Consider the following 15,272-nt stretch of genomic DNA (forward strand, 5'->3'; position numbering starts at 1 on the left):
TACTCTATCGAGTAGCCATTACTCTGTCGAGTATGGGCAAGTTGCGAAGTAAAATAGTTTCTGACCTGTTGGGTACTCGATCGAGTAGCTGGGGTACTCGATCGAGTAAGGGGGTACTCGATCGAGTACCTTGGGTACTCGATCGAGTGTCCGGTTTTACGGGGGAGTTTTCTCGGGTTTTGTTAATTACGCGATTAAGGTATTTAAACATAATCGTCATTGTTTTAAATCACTTTTTACAAAACCTAAAACCTGTTTAAGAGAGAAAGCAACTAGTTCTTCTTCCTAATCGCGTTCTTGACAATTCCCCGAGTTCGACGACGGTCGGTTCGTATCGTAGTTCGTGTCGTTGGATTCCTTGCGTCGAGGGTAAGCTTTTAATATATTTTCTATAATGTTTTGTTAAGATTGGTGAAACCCTAATTTAGGAATTGGGGGTTTTGGTGTGTAGTTTGTGATGTGTAGTCTTTATGTGCTGTATGATAGGAGGAGAATTCGTAGAGGAGCCGTTTTGATACAGCTGTAGATACCGTCTGCGTGTTGTGCTTTCCGGGGGATTTCCTACTCGGTATTAGTCCCATAATGGGATATTGGTGATGTGCTGTAGTTAGTTGTTTGATATGATGATTGTGATTGTGATTGTGATTGTGGTTGCGTTTGTTGATGGTTCTCGAGATGCGTTCTCGGCTGAGTGGGGTCACTTGCGGGAGTGATCTCACGCCCTAGTTTCGCCCTTCGTGGAACCCGCCACGAAAGGGGATGTGCACATTAATGGACAGGGTTATTGCTCGTACGATGAGCGGGGCTTAGGTGGGAACGGCTGCGGTCCCCCACTGGCAAGGCTGGTCCAGTGGACAGTCAGTATTGAGATGATGGGGATTGGTTGGTGGTGTGTGTGTGTGTGTGTGTGACAGTTCAGCTGTCTGTTTGTCTTATTATTGATATATATATATATATAAGTTGTGTGATTAGTACTGACCCCGTTGAAATGTTTTAAAAACTGTGGTGATCCATTCGGGGTGGTGAGCGATTGCTTAGCGGTATATCTTGGATACGCGTGGGATCTAGCTGGGGATGGAGTCATCACATATCAGAGTCTTTAGTCTTCCGCTGTGTTTATTAGAACAGTTCCTTTAAGTTGGTTTATAGTTTGAGGACAGTTGTATTTTGGTTACAGTTGGTTTTGTAATGTAATCACTTAAACTTATTTAATAAAGTATGTTTCTTCATTGTCTTATGATTATCATGCCTCGGGTAACCGAGATGGTGACATCCTCATACCTGAGTGGTCCTGGTAAGGCACTTGGAGTATGGGGGTGTTACAAATGGTATCAGAGCGACGATCCTGAAACCTGTAACCAATGAATCTAATGAATTTAGGGAGTCAATTAAAATGAATCCGGGGTAAAGGTTGTAGGAGCTAATGCAAAGACTTGGGAGACGTCCTAAAGTCGCGAACTCGCCCTACAATTTTGAACCGGTCACCATGGAATATGTGTCGGGATCGTTATGTGCTTATTGTGTGCTGTGTGTATTTATGTAGTAGTATGTTGTATGAATTGAACATGTGCTGGGTGAATATGTTGAACGTATATGGTGGATAAATATGTGGTATGATGGATGAATTAGTGGAAAAGATGAATCATCGTGGTAGTAACATTTGAATAGGGGACTTGATGTCATGTATTTGTGATTTTGTTTACGAAAAGTGATAGAATAAAAACATGTGGGTAAGTCATAATTGGCAAGTTAGATAAGCTAAGTGCATGATGAATGTTGTTGTTTGGCTTTTGAAAATAGTAACATATGATTATGAACACTGGTTTTATGAGTTTTGGGTTGTTTTCGTTTAACTTGGTTGTTGTTTAAGTTGTTTGGAAGTAAAAATCAAATAATTATGTCGTCTGATTACGGCAAAGTTGTCTTTAAACTGTTATAACTTGAGATGCGTAAATGATTTTAATGTGATTCCAATTGGAGGTGATAGCTTGTTCTTTTACGATTCTAACGATAGGTCACACGTCCAAAACGACCAAGAAATGAGTGAGTTATGACTGTTTCACGAAAATGGACAAAGTCTTGAGAATTGGGGTACTCGATCGAGTATCCTTGGTACTCGATCGAGTAAGGGGCACTCGATCGAGTACCTTAGCTACTCGATCGAGTAGCCCTGGTAATTTGTTTTACGTGCTTCTGATCTTCACCTACTCGATCGAGTAAGTCCCTTACTCGATCGAGTGGCCTCAGATTCGATCTAGTGACCCTATTTTGGGTCATATGTTTATCTTTTGACTTCGTTGCATATTATGTTTAATTCAAAGGCGTTATTTTGCTTCTTTATGCATTGTTTTACATGTATGTTGGTCTTGACGCGTAAGTTACCCAATTTTGTGGTGTAAAGAGTGGCACCTATGATGAGTATGAGTTTGGTGGGGAGGACATGATTTATATGTGTTGGGATTAGTAAGACTTAATTGAGGCATAGAGCATGTTGTGTGAGACGAGATGAGTGACATGATTGTATGTTGAGTAATGAAAATGTAAGTGAATGTGGGCAAGGCATGATGTAAGTTTAAGGAACGTGAGAATGAAAAGATTGAAAGAAAGGATGTGGATAGTAGCAACCTGAGATGTATAATAAATTATGGAGGGAGATGGCTAGAAATAGTGTTGAGTAAGAACATATGTAATGAAAGGTCGTTTGGAAATAGTGGTATATAGCGAACTTAATGGGACATGTCGCGACGTGGATTTGCAGGTAGTGACTGAGTTTGGAAATTTGTGTTATCGAGAGACGAAACTACTGTGTGATTTCCTTGGGTAATTAACGGTATTAAATGAATTATGATTTCTAGAGATGTAAAAAAGGAGATGCAATTGTTTGAACATTAAACGTTGATTCTATGGATAGATTAGTGGCAAGTGTGAGTGATAGCATAATAAGAGAAGATCCATGGTAAGAAAGAGTGGGATGATGTCGGTAGAAAATAATGGAATTTGAGTTTTGGAGCAACGAAAGGGTAACTGGATTTCTAAAGAGTTAGGTAGAAGGAATAAGGAGTTGAACTATTAATTGGTATTATTGAGTGTAAAGAGAAAAGAAGGATAAAAGTAAGCTGAGGAAAATATTCACCGGAGTTATGTGATTTAAAGGTAAGGAATCATCGAAATGTGTGATATTATCATGAGGATGTTAGTTAATGGTTATATGGGAGCTTCAAGACAACATGTTTAATAATGAGTTTCGAGAAATTAAGGAAAGTAAGAAGTTAGTAGAATATCGGCATGATATGAGATTTTGGTGGAAAAATGGATGATGATTCAATTAAGGAAAATATTGGGAAGAATGTTGAGGTAATTTTGTTCATGGATTCGATGTTCGTTGTTTGGGATGTTAACCAAAGATAGAAAAGAAATCATGATGTTTAGAGATGAGTGAAGAGGTTTGATGTCCGGACAGTGGTAGTGTTATGGTCTTTGACTAGTGGTTAAGGTTAAGGGTATATTAGAAAAGTGGCAATTCTAAAGAGGCTGATTTTGTAAAGACTGAATTGATAAAAGTATGGTTGTAAGGAAGTATAAGACATAGTCTTAGGAGGTGGTTTCTCATAATGAGTGTTAGCTGTATGGTTATGTATGGCGTAAGGTCTTTGGTGATGCGAATGGAAGAATGTGATGAGGGGCATGCGAGTTAAGCTCGGACAACAGGTAACCTTTGTTGAGTGGTAACTTACGTGGTCAGGATTGACTAGTTGGTTGTGATTACGGGTCTATGATATGTGTAAATGTTTGTGTGAGGTTCTGACCTCACAAGAAGTGGTATGGTGTGATAATTATAAAGCTGTTTTATGAATGTTCTGTAATATATATGTTGGACACGGTAGTTTAATTGAATGATATCCAAAAAGGTAATAATTTGATTAATTTGACATGGCTAGTTATAATTTTATGTGTATTAATAACACATGTGTATTCCGTGAAATGGTAGAGATGATGTTCATGAGATGCTTATCTGTTTAATTCATATAATATGTTGCGTTGTGATTGAGTAAAGTGGATGTGAGTAAGTTTTCTTGTCCGAAAGGTTATTTCCGAGTCAGTATTTATGGAATTGTATGTAGCTGTGATGTCTATCGACGTGGTTGTGGTGCCTCCGGTGGTGATCCGGGCACGGTATTTAGTATTGTGATGCAGGTATTTTCGCATTGTGGTGTGGCTGTTGGTGGCGGTGTTGTGATGCCGTCACCGGTTGTGGTGGAGTAGGCGGGATGATTATGATACGAGTTTTCGAAAGTGCATACCAGTTATACATAGATTGTTGTTTCGTTTGCTGTTGTTCTTTGTGAGTTTTGGTTGAACATGTAGACAGTTGTCTTGCTTATTGATGTTTTCCTTACCAGGTTAAGTTAAGAATGAGGTAGAGTATGATATGAAATAGAGTTGAATATGTTTTCGTTGTTGTCATGGTATAGTGATGTTCTATTGATGGGACACGGTTGTGAGAGGTTGTTACGAGAATTTTGATCTTGTTCTAGATAAGGCTTTAGTAGACATGGTAATGGAAAATGATTCGTGGAACATGTGTTGTAATGATCCGAAGCGACGGTAGTTCATAATCTTTTGTTGGGACGGTGAGTGTAGGGTGTTGGGGGAATTAGTGTCATATTAAGTTATGTATGAGTTTTGCGGTAATGAAGGAAAGAACTTGAGGATCTAGTGTGAGTATAAGTAACGAGTGTGGATCGGGAGTTATGCTTCTGGAAGATAAGTGCTTTACATAGCGAGGTATGCTGGTTTGCGGTGATAATGGAGAGTTAGTATGGTGATTTTGCTACGAGCCTTATGGTATAGGTTAGGGGTGTGCAGATTGATTTGAAGTATGAGAACTGTTGAAGTAAGAGAGCCTTGAGAAATAGGAGTGATTATGGAAATGAGGTTATAGGCAGTTACCTTTGACATATGGTGGTGATGAGGATAATGAGATAATATAGCTAAGGGTTTAGTATTAGTGAGTTACGAGGACATAACATTTGTCTTAAGAGGAGTAGGATGCAATAAAAGAGAGTTTCATGGTGGTGCATGCGGCAATATAATTGGAAGTAGAGTGTTAGCGTAGCGTAAAGGAGGGATTTGTTTTGTGGACAATACTTATAAAAGGCCATGGCCGTGCTTGTAGTAGGGTGGTGCTTCAGAGTGTGGGAATATTTTATATAGTGTTGACAGTTGAAGGATGATGTTATGAGTCTGAGTAAACTTCGAGGACGAAGTTCCTTTTAAGGGTGGTAGAATGTAACATTCCGTTTGATGTCTAGGAGTGTCTTGATTTTGGATTTGATAGTGGATGATATTATGGAGCTAGCAGTGTTAGTGGATGGTGGTTGGTTATGTATGAAGTTGGTGTTGTGAGAGATATATATGTGGTGGATACGATATCGTGAGCCATATTAAGGAAGTAAACATAGTTGGTGGAGTGGGTGTTAAGAGTTCATGTTTTATGTTTGGTCGAGTTGTTGAGTTCTTAGTTATGTTGTTGTGTCTAGGTCGAGTTAGTATTGTTTTTAGAGTATGGTTTGAACTTCGGGGACGAAGTTCCTTTTAAGGAGGGAAGACTGTAATACTCCGTATTTATAGTCTTGGGGGTACTCTATCGAGTAGCCCTTACTCTGTCGAGTATGGGCAAAGTTGCGGTAAAATAGTTTCGACTGTTGGGTACTCGATCGAGTAGCTGGGGTACTCGATCGAGTAAGGGGGTACTCGATCGAGTACCTTGGGTACTCGATCGAGTGTCCGGTTTTACGGGGGAGTTTTCTCGGGTTTTGTTAATTAAGCGATTAAGGTATTTAAACATAATCGTCATTGTTTTAAATCACTTTTTACAAAACCTAAAACCTATTTAAGAGAGAAAGCAACTAGTTCTTCTTCCTAATCGCGTTCTTGACAATTCCCGAGTTCGACGGTCGGTTCAGTATCGTAGTTCGTGTCGTTGGATTCCTTGCGTCGAGGGTAAGCTTTTAATATAATTTCTATAATGTTTTGTTAAGATTGGTGAAACCCTAATTTAGGAATTGGGGGTTTTGGTGTGTAGTTTGTGATGTGTAGTCTTTATGTGCTGTATGATAGGAGGAGAATTCGTAGAGGAGCCGTTTTGATACAAATTGTAGATACCGTCTGCGTGTTTGTGCTTTCCATGTAGGATTTCCTACTCAGTATTAGTCCCATAATGGGATATTGGTGATGTGCTGTAGTTAGTTGTTTGATATGATGATTGTGATTGTGATTGTGATTGTGGTTGCGTTTGTTGATGGTTCTCGAGATGCGTTCTCGGCTGAGTGGGGTCACTTGCGGGAGTGATTTCACGCCCTAGTTTCGCCCTTCGTGGAACCCGCCATGAAAGGGGATGTGCACATTAATGGACCGGGTTATCGCTCGTACGATGAGCGGGGCTTAGGTGGGAACGGCCGCGTCCCCCATCGGCGGGGCGGTCCAAAGTGGACAACAAGATTGAGATGATGGGGATTGGTTGGTGGTGTGTGTGTGTGTGTGACAGTTCAGCTGTCTGTTTGTCTTATTATTGATATATATATATATATATATATATATATATATATAAGTTGTGTGATTAGTACTGACCCCGTTTAAATGCTTTAAAAACTGTGGTGATCCATTCGGGGTGGTGAGCATTGCTTTTAAGGTATATCTTGGATACGCGTGGGATCTAGCTGGGGATGGAGTCATCACATATCAGAGTCTTTAGTCTTCCGCTGTGTTTATTAGAACAGTTCCTTTCAGTTGGTTTATAGTTTGAGGACAGTTGTATTTTGCTTACAGTTGGTTTTGTAATGTAATCACTTAAACTTATTTAATAAAGTATGTTTCTTCATTGTCTTATGATTATCATGCCTCGGGTAACCGAGATGGTGACATCCTCATACCTGAGTGGTCCTGGTAAGGCACTTGGAGTATGGGGGTGTTACAGTCACGGTGACTGAGGATCCTGAGTTGATAACAATGGAGGAAAGGGCTCATGCTACAATCTTGTTATGTCTGGCAGACGACGTTATTACAGAAGTTGCAGGTGAGGAAACTACAGCTGGCTTGTGGGCAAAATTGGAGAGTCTTTATATGACTAAAACACTCACTAATAAATTGTTATTGAAACAACGTTTGTTTGGCCTCAGAATGCAAGAAGGTATGTCACTTCGGGATCATCTAGATAAGCTTAACTCTATTTTACTAGATCTACGTAATTTAGATGTTAAGATAGAAGATGAGGATGCTGCGCTTATTTTGTTAGTTTCTTTACCGTTATCATATGAGAACTTTGTAGAGTCACTTGTGGTGGGTAAGGAGACTTTGACCCTAGAGGAGGTGAAGTCGTCGCTTCACACTAGGGAGTTACGCCAGAAGGCAACTAATTTTGTGGTAGATAATCAGGCTTTGGGATTGGTTGCTAAAGCTGAAAAGGAAACGGGACCAAGTTCTAGTGATTATTGCCATAACTGTGGGGAAAAGGGTCATTGGAAGTTAGAATGTCCTAAGCCAAAGAAGGGAAATTTTGCTTCTTTTGCAGCTGCACAACAATCAAAAAGTGATTACGACTCTAAGGATGATCTAGCATTGGTGGTCCATGAAAAGAAGCATCTAGGTGATAGATGGGTTCTTGATAGTGGATGCACATCTCACATGTGTTCTAAACGAGGGATGTTTCTGACATATAGTCATCATAGGAGCACTGTTACCATGGGTGATGGAGCGGTTTGTGAGGCTGTTGGAGTAGGCTCTGTGAAGTTTTTAATGCATGATGGAAAGGTTAGATATCTCAAGGGTGTAAGACATGTTCCACAACATAAGAGTAATCTTATTTCTCTTGGAATGTTAGACAGGAAGGGTTTTCGATTTCAAGGAAAAGGTGGAGTATCAAGTGTGTGCAAGGGTCCATGGGAGTTGCTTCGTGGTGTGAAGTCAAGTGTAGGTAACTTGTATCTTTTACAAGGTAAGGCATTGACTAGGGGGATGTCACCTTCTAAACATTGTGGTAATGTAGAGGTGAGTCATACTAGGCATGTTGGTCTGGAGGGGTTGAATCTTGCTTCTGGTTTGATAGTTGATGATGTCGAAGGTGAGGTGGAGCTTACCGAGGCTCTAGTGGTCGATGGATCAGGATTAACAAGAATAAGTTCAACAACCGAATGGAAGAGTTCATCTTTTGTTGAGGATGATTGTGTCAACGGGAAGGTGGAGTTAGGGGATACTCCTAAAGGCCGGGTTGATAAAATAGATCGTAAGAAGAACAATAAAGAGTCTTTCGGTTGTGGAGTGGTATGATAAGGTTTGGAAATTTCGAGCCTTGTATACAAAAAGGTAGCTATTTTGTCTCAAGCAAAAAGTCTAAGCCAGAAGATGTTGGGTCGAGAGGTGAATTTATGGGGAGTCACCAGTTAGCTAGTGCGTCCCGGTGAGAGCGCGGGATCACCCTGGCGAGGGTGTGATTGCTCCGGCTCGAGCACAGGTAAGGAGCTCCGACGGGGGCGTCCATGCCTCGGCGTAGGCATTTGCTCCGACGTGGGTCAGGTTCTGGCTATAGTGTAGCTCATCTTGGCTAAGGTGGAGCTAGCACGGTGTCTCATGGTTTGAGACTGATATCGGCAATCATAATGTGACTATGGTGGAGGGCTCAGTTGACTGGAAGTTGTTCGTAGATCTGATTGTCCGAGTCAAGGTGGAGAGTGTTAGACTATGACTCGTCCGAGTCGTTTTCGGTTTGGGTATGTGAGAGTGAAATTAAAAGACGGAGCAAAAATAGACTAAGGAAAAAAATAAAGGGGAGCAAAGTCCGAGTTCGCGGGTCGCACGTATGCCTGGTATATGGCGTTAACTTTTCCATTCTATGCTACGTGATTTTGATTGGTATTAGGAAGTTTGCAGGGCCCGCCAATTTCTTATTTTATGTTTATTTGGACGTCACTTTTTTTGTGATTCCTTAGTTTAGTTTCCTAAGTTTGTTTAATTAGTTTCCTAATTACTTTAGGTATATATTTTTGAGTGGAATAATACTATATAAAGACCCGACTATATTCGAGGTTAATTTAGAGAGAAAGGTAGAAAACTTGGCGAGGCAAGTTTGAGAGCTCATCTTTTGTAATCTGTGATTCTCTCCCTACATAGTGAAATATTTCTCTGGCCCTTGTGGACGTAGCTATCATATTGATAGTGAACCACGTAAATTCTTGTGTTCTTTATTCTGTTATTGTTATTGCATCATCTCAACACGCTTCCGCGCACAATTGGTATCAGAGCCATGTCTTGCTAACCTCCCATGTCATCGCTATCATATTGATAGTCTTGATAACCTCCCCTTAGCCGACACACCATGCTACCACGAGCCATATCTTGCACCACATGTCACCGCCTGGTCAAGTGAGTGCCCCCACAATGGCCCACATGCTCCTGAGCCTGCATATCCATGTGCCCTTCTTGGGGATTTGCTACACATGCATATGGAACATCCTCTGCATCCAATATACCCTGGACCGGGTCCGTCACTTCAGAAGTCCTAGAACACAAACGGTCTCTGGCATCCAACCTGGAAAGGACCTACCAGACCTGTGGCACCCAATCTGATAAAGGTCCACCTGATCAATAGTTCTAGTACACAAATGGTCTTTGTCCCACAAGACCTATGACGCCTTTTATCCATTTAGCCCTGGACCGGGCTTGCTCAAGGACTCACCCCGAGCTAGGAGTTCCATGCCTTACAATGTACAACTTCAAGTCTTGGGCCTGCTGATGCATCCTCGTGTCTAGGCCAAGCCGAACCTTGGGCTCTGATACCACTTGTTGTGCGGAAGCGTGAATATCTCGTGTTGGGCCTCTACTGCATCTGTGTCCACAACCCATAATAGTATGATATTGTCCGCTTTGGGCCAAGCCCATACGGATTTACTCCTGGTCTCCTTCCCAAAAGGCCTCGTACTATTATATTTTGTAGACACTTATAAAGATGAGCTTTCATCTTTATTCTACCAATGTGGAACAAGGGTTTGCACCCTTACAGCTCCAAAAAGGTGGAAACATCAAAGCTCACATCCCCTTTCAAATCTAACAAGTGACCTAAATTATGGAGTTAGAACAAGAGTTTCCATCAACACTTTTGTGCCCACAATGCCTTTCTCTCTCACATTGAACCTACCAACGTAGCAGTCTCCTTTACTGATGCTGATTGGTTAATTGCAATACAAGACGAGCTTAATCAATTCAAGAGAAATGAGATATGACACTTGGTCCCTAGACCACCTAATCGTACCATCATCGGTACTAGGTGGGTCTTTTGCAATAAGCTTAATAATGATGGTGAAATCGTATGGAATAAAGCTATATTAGTGGTGCAAGGTTACAATCAACAAGAAGGTATCGATTATGACGAAACCTATGCAACTGTAACTAGGCTTGTGGCCCTACGATTACTAATAACTTTTGCGGCTTAGAAAGGCATTAAACATTTCTAAATGGTTGTCAAAACCGACTTCTTAAATTGATATTTGGCAGAAGGTGTCTTTGTGGAGCAACTTCCGGGTTTTATAGACAATGATTTTCCAATACACGTTTTCAAATTAGACAAAATGCTTTATGGTTTAAAACAAGCTCCTCATACCTGGTATGATATGTTGTCTAAATTTCTTCTTGAAAATGCTTTCAGAAGAGGCTCCGTAGATAAAACATTGTTTTTAAAGTTATAAGTAAATGTCAATGTCATTAAATTTAGGGCAGCAAATGAACTCCTTTATGTTTATTTTTCATTTTAGGGTGTCTCAGTAAATTGTTTGTCTTTCTATTTTAGGAATGCCTTTGATAGGCAATTGGATAATGACCGGGACAAAGGTTGTATTAGTTAGAATGTTCTTGGATTATTCTCTAAAGTATTTCGACTATGTATTGTAATCGGTTTTCATATTAACACACAGGTAATTATATCGTCTTACAAATACATTGTAAAATGGGTAATAACTACTTCGTACTTTGATAATGATTTGCGTAAGTAGAATTGGCTACCTCAAGGTTTCAAGGAATAGAGTTTTTTGATGCTACACCACCAAATGACATATTTACATTTTTTACAGTAATACTCCGTATTATTTAAACAGCAAGGATACCTATTCCACATGAACACAGCATAGAATTGAAATAACAGAGGCAAAATTTCACTTATGTATTGCATTGAAACACTTAACAAGCTTGCATTATAACCTAAATTGAGAACGAACAAGAGCAGTACTGAAGGATAAAATAACTTGTCTATTACAACCCGAAATTAAAAGAGCGAGGGAAGACAAATTAAAGTAACGGATTATTGCACCAACAGATACTTTAAGCAAACTCTACTCGCTTAAAACAAATAAAAAAAAACACAATAAAATCATAAAACAAGGTGATACTAATCCAAGACAACAAGTTTCTGGTACTCCTTGCCCGAAATGGCAGCTTCCATGGTCTTCACGGGGCTTAGACAACCGTCTTCTTAAATAAGCACCTTTATTATGTTCTTCGAAAACCCACTGACCATGGCCACCCCTGGCCGATGGCTCGGGACAGGGGTCGCACTCGAGTTCCTTAGGTTCCAGAACACTATCTCAGAGACCCTCGTAAACCCTTTCTCATTGAACTTCCTCGCAATTGCCTGGTAGTCAGTCTCCCAATCATTAGCCAAGGCCTGATCAAAATCCATGTCACTGAACACGAAAAGCCGCTTAATCATCTCGTCTTCTGTGAGTTTCCCTTCAATTGCAACTTCAAGGATTCTATCAAACACCCTTTGGAAATTCGTGTTCATATCCCAATTCATTCTTTCAATGCAGTTTGTCGTAGAAGAGAGTGTTTCACCCTTGATAACTTGAAACTGCGGCGACTCGCTAAATGTGATTAGTTTCCCCTTCCATGGATCCTCACTTAGTTCAAAAATTAACAATCCAAGTGCAACGCTCACATCCAAGGGCTCTCCGTACATGCACCCTGGTACATCGCATATGGCCAGGCAGTTTTTCAGCTTTCTCGACCCTGAAAGCTCCTCCACAATTCTCTTCTATTGGAGCCATGCAACTTCATTATCTTCGTGCCTGACCTTATTGACTATTTGGTGAGGGAGTAACGCTCCAGCTGCTATCTTTGCCTCCCCTTTCTTGACTCTCTTGAGAAACGATTGGAAATGTTGCTCGTCGTGTTCATGAAATAGGTCAGTGTAGTTGCTCATGGAAATGGATACGTCCCGTGAGTAGTAGATAGAGCTCCATTGCTCGGCACTGATGTATACCTCAGGGAGCTTTAGGGCTCTACGCAAAGGGACAAGAACCTCTTTCCTTAGCCGATCTCTTATTCGATATGCGTAATGGGACTCTTAAATTCCCTCGTATTCTGGGTATTTGTCACGGGGAAATAGCCTTCTGGCTATGCTCTCGCACGTCAAAGTGGACTTGTCGAAAGATGAGTCCAACGAAGGGCACCATTTCGCTGCCAGGCTTAACTTGTTGCACTTCCCGGATGCAAGTTGTTGCATGTCGGATTTCAGATAATACGCAAAGAGTTATGATGCCTGACCATGCAAGAAACGGTAGTTAGGATCGTCGTTGTACTTACTCATCCTCTTTCAGACTGCCTCAAGTCTGTTTTCTTCTCGGGAGTTGGGCTTCAAAGTTGTGGGGTCAGCATCATGGGGTCTTCGCTTTATCCGACATCTATTACCTTCAGGGCCCATGACTAACTGATACAGGATTTCTAGAAGGTCCTTGAAATATCCGAACTCAGCAATGGGTTCCACATTGCCAGCCAGGGTTTTGGGATGGTGCTGGTGAATCCACAAAGCAGAAGTATAGAAACCTTTGCGGTTAGATTTGCCGGTCTCTCTAACGCCCCTCAGGTTCCACACAAGCTTGAGTGCTGTTAATGCGTCTTCGTCCCACGCAGATTCCAATCACTTGGTGACCTGATCAGCTGGTGTACTCAGGACCATATGGAAAAAATAATCGAGGCAGGAATTCCCAGAGGTGAGGTAAGTTGGGGAGCGGTTTTCTGTATATCCCATTCCCGGAGGTACTTGATTGTAGGCGTTGTAGTTGTTGATCATTGCATCCATGAATGGGTCACCTACACTGGATTTTGGTGTGGCCTCCTCCTTAACATCATTTATATCATTATTAGTGTTATTATTAGATGGGCAAGACGGCTGGGTGCGGTACAACTCCGGAGGCCCAAGAAGACGGAACCGGCCATCGTAGGCTGATCTCATACCACAAGCTAGTGTGTAGTAAGTACGGAAGATCTTCGAGTAGTTGGGCAAACCTCCAAAGAACCTTTGAATCATCGTCATGCCTAAACAAGCACAGAACACTTGACTTTTAATTGAGGGATTACTAATAACAGGGTAATCACTCGAACCACTATACATGCGAGGGGCAATATTTCACATAAATTTGCTATTAGGGAAAACCAATTACTCGTAAAAAAACAGATGCTTTTTCTTGGGCATCAAAGGACCCACTGAGACTGTATAATACAAGCGAGAATGGAACTTAAATCTACAACCTATCATCAACATTAACTCCGTTTTAATAACTACGTTAGTATATACCTGTACCTCATCTTTGATGGCATCAAACCAAAAGCGACGAGCAGAAAAAGTAAACCAAAATCTATACACGTTTACTAAGTTTACATGGTTAATCTTTCATGAAACACATAAACTCAAATAAAACCGTCCTGCACATTAATCAATTTTTTTATATATGTTATACACATATAATGATCTTACAAAAGAGCAATTACTCGTAAAAAAGAACGTGATCAAAACATGTAAACATGTGAATAATTAAATCGTCTCGACCAAACACGATGAAGAAAGTGGGATTTCACCTAATTGATTGTTACCAAGTAGTCCGATTTTTGGCAGGGTAAATTAGACTAGTGAAGTAGTGAAATGGCTTTGGAAATAGAGGAGGGTTTCATAATTAACACGCAGTTAACTCAAGCTCGGCTCGGTCAAAGCTTGGCTCGTGTGAGCTCGTCTCGAGAGCTTAACGAGTTAAGCTGAGCAGACGTTGGCTGGGCTCGAAAAGCTCGTGAGCTGCTCGAACTTGTGTAATTAGATGATATATTACTCATATTTTATAAAAATATTTTCTCATCATTATATATTTGTATCACACATATAAAAAATGTCTTATTAATTTTCCAATATTTGTATATAAAACTTTCGAGTCTTTGTTATTGAACATATCGAGGGAGAAAAAAAGACAATTCAACAATTATATAGGCTCGAGTTGAGCTCGAGTTTGGCTCGAGCTCGCATTAAAGCTCGCAAGCTTGATAATGAGCACAATTTTTTCAAGCTCGAGTAAGCTCGAGATCGGCTCGAACTCAAGTTTTACTTTATGAGCACAAGCCGAGCAAGGCCAAGCTCGGGCTCGGCTTGTTAACACCCCTAATTATGGGTGTTTATTTTGTATCTTACTCGAACTCTTTCATTTGACCTTTTTTTAATAATTATAATCCGTGATTGAGGGTTGTGGTTTTGCATTAGTATATATACCAAGATTACAAGCTAACTAGTCAATATACAGTCCTTTAATTAAGGAGATATCTTAGCTAACTAAGAAGAGAATCATGGGAGATTATTTACACAATAATATAGAATAATATACTATTAAATATTCACAGAATATTTGACTAACACGCCCCGCAGTTGGAGCGGTAGGAGACCGAACGCTTAAACTGGCACGGAAACGGTCGAATAGATGTCGAGGTGGGCCTTTGGCGAAGATATCAGCATATTGATATTCAGATGGCACATGAAGAACACAAACTTCACCAAGCTTAAATATATTGCGAACAAAATGTATATCTAGCTCGACATGCTTGGTTCATTGATATTGAACCGGATTTCTGGATAAGTAGACGGCAGAAATATTGTCACAGAAAACTATAATGGACCGCTGTAGTGGGACGTGTAGCTCAAGTAAGAGGTTACCGAACCAGCTAGTTTCTGCGACGGCATAAGCTACGCCGCGGTACTCAGCCTCATCACTGGACCTAGAGATTGTGGCTTGACATTTAGAGGACCAGGTCACCAAATTATTGCCCAAGAATACGCAGTACCCGGAAGTGGAGAGTTGTGAGTCGGGGCATCAGGCCCAATCGGCATCAGAATAGGCAGTTAAAGCAAGAAAGCAAGTGAGGCGGATGGTGAGACGGTGAGCATTGGTGCCTTGTATATAAAGTATAATACG

The 15,272-nt window shown here is 40.8% G+C and overlaps 1 pseudogene; it reads right to left on the bottom strand.

The window, feature by feature from the left end:
- Positions 1-11,431: 11,431 nt before the first annotated feature.
- LOC141629411 (uncharacterized) lies at positions 11,432-12,631 on the bottom strand (annotated as a pseudogene).
- Between the last annotated feature and the right edge of the window lie 2,641 nt (positions 12,632-15,272).

This window comes from Silene latifolia, chromosome Y (assembly GCF_048544455.1).
Source record: "Silene latifolia isolate original U9 population chromosome Y, ASM4854445v1, whole genome shotgun sequence".
In the NCBI taxonomy this organism is placed as follows: domain Eukaryota; kingdom Viridiplantae; phylum Streptophyta; class Magnoliopsida; order Caryophyllales; family Caryophyllaceae; genus Silene; species Silene latifolia.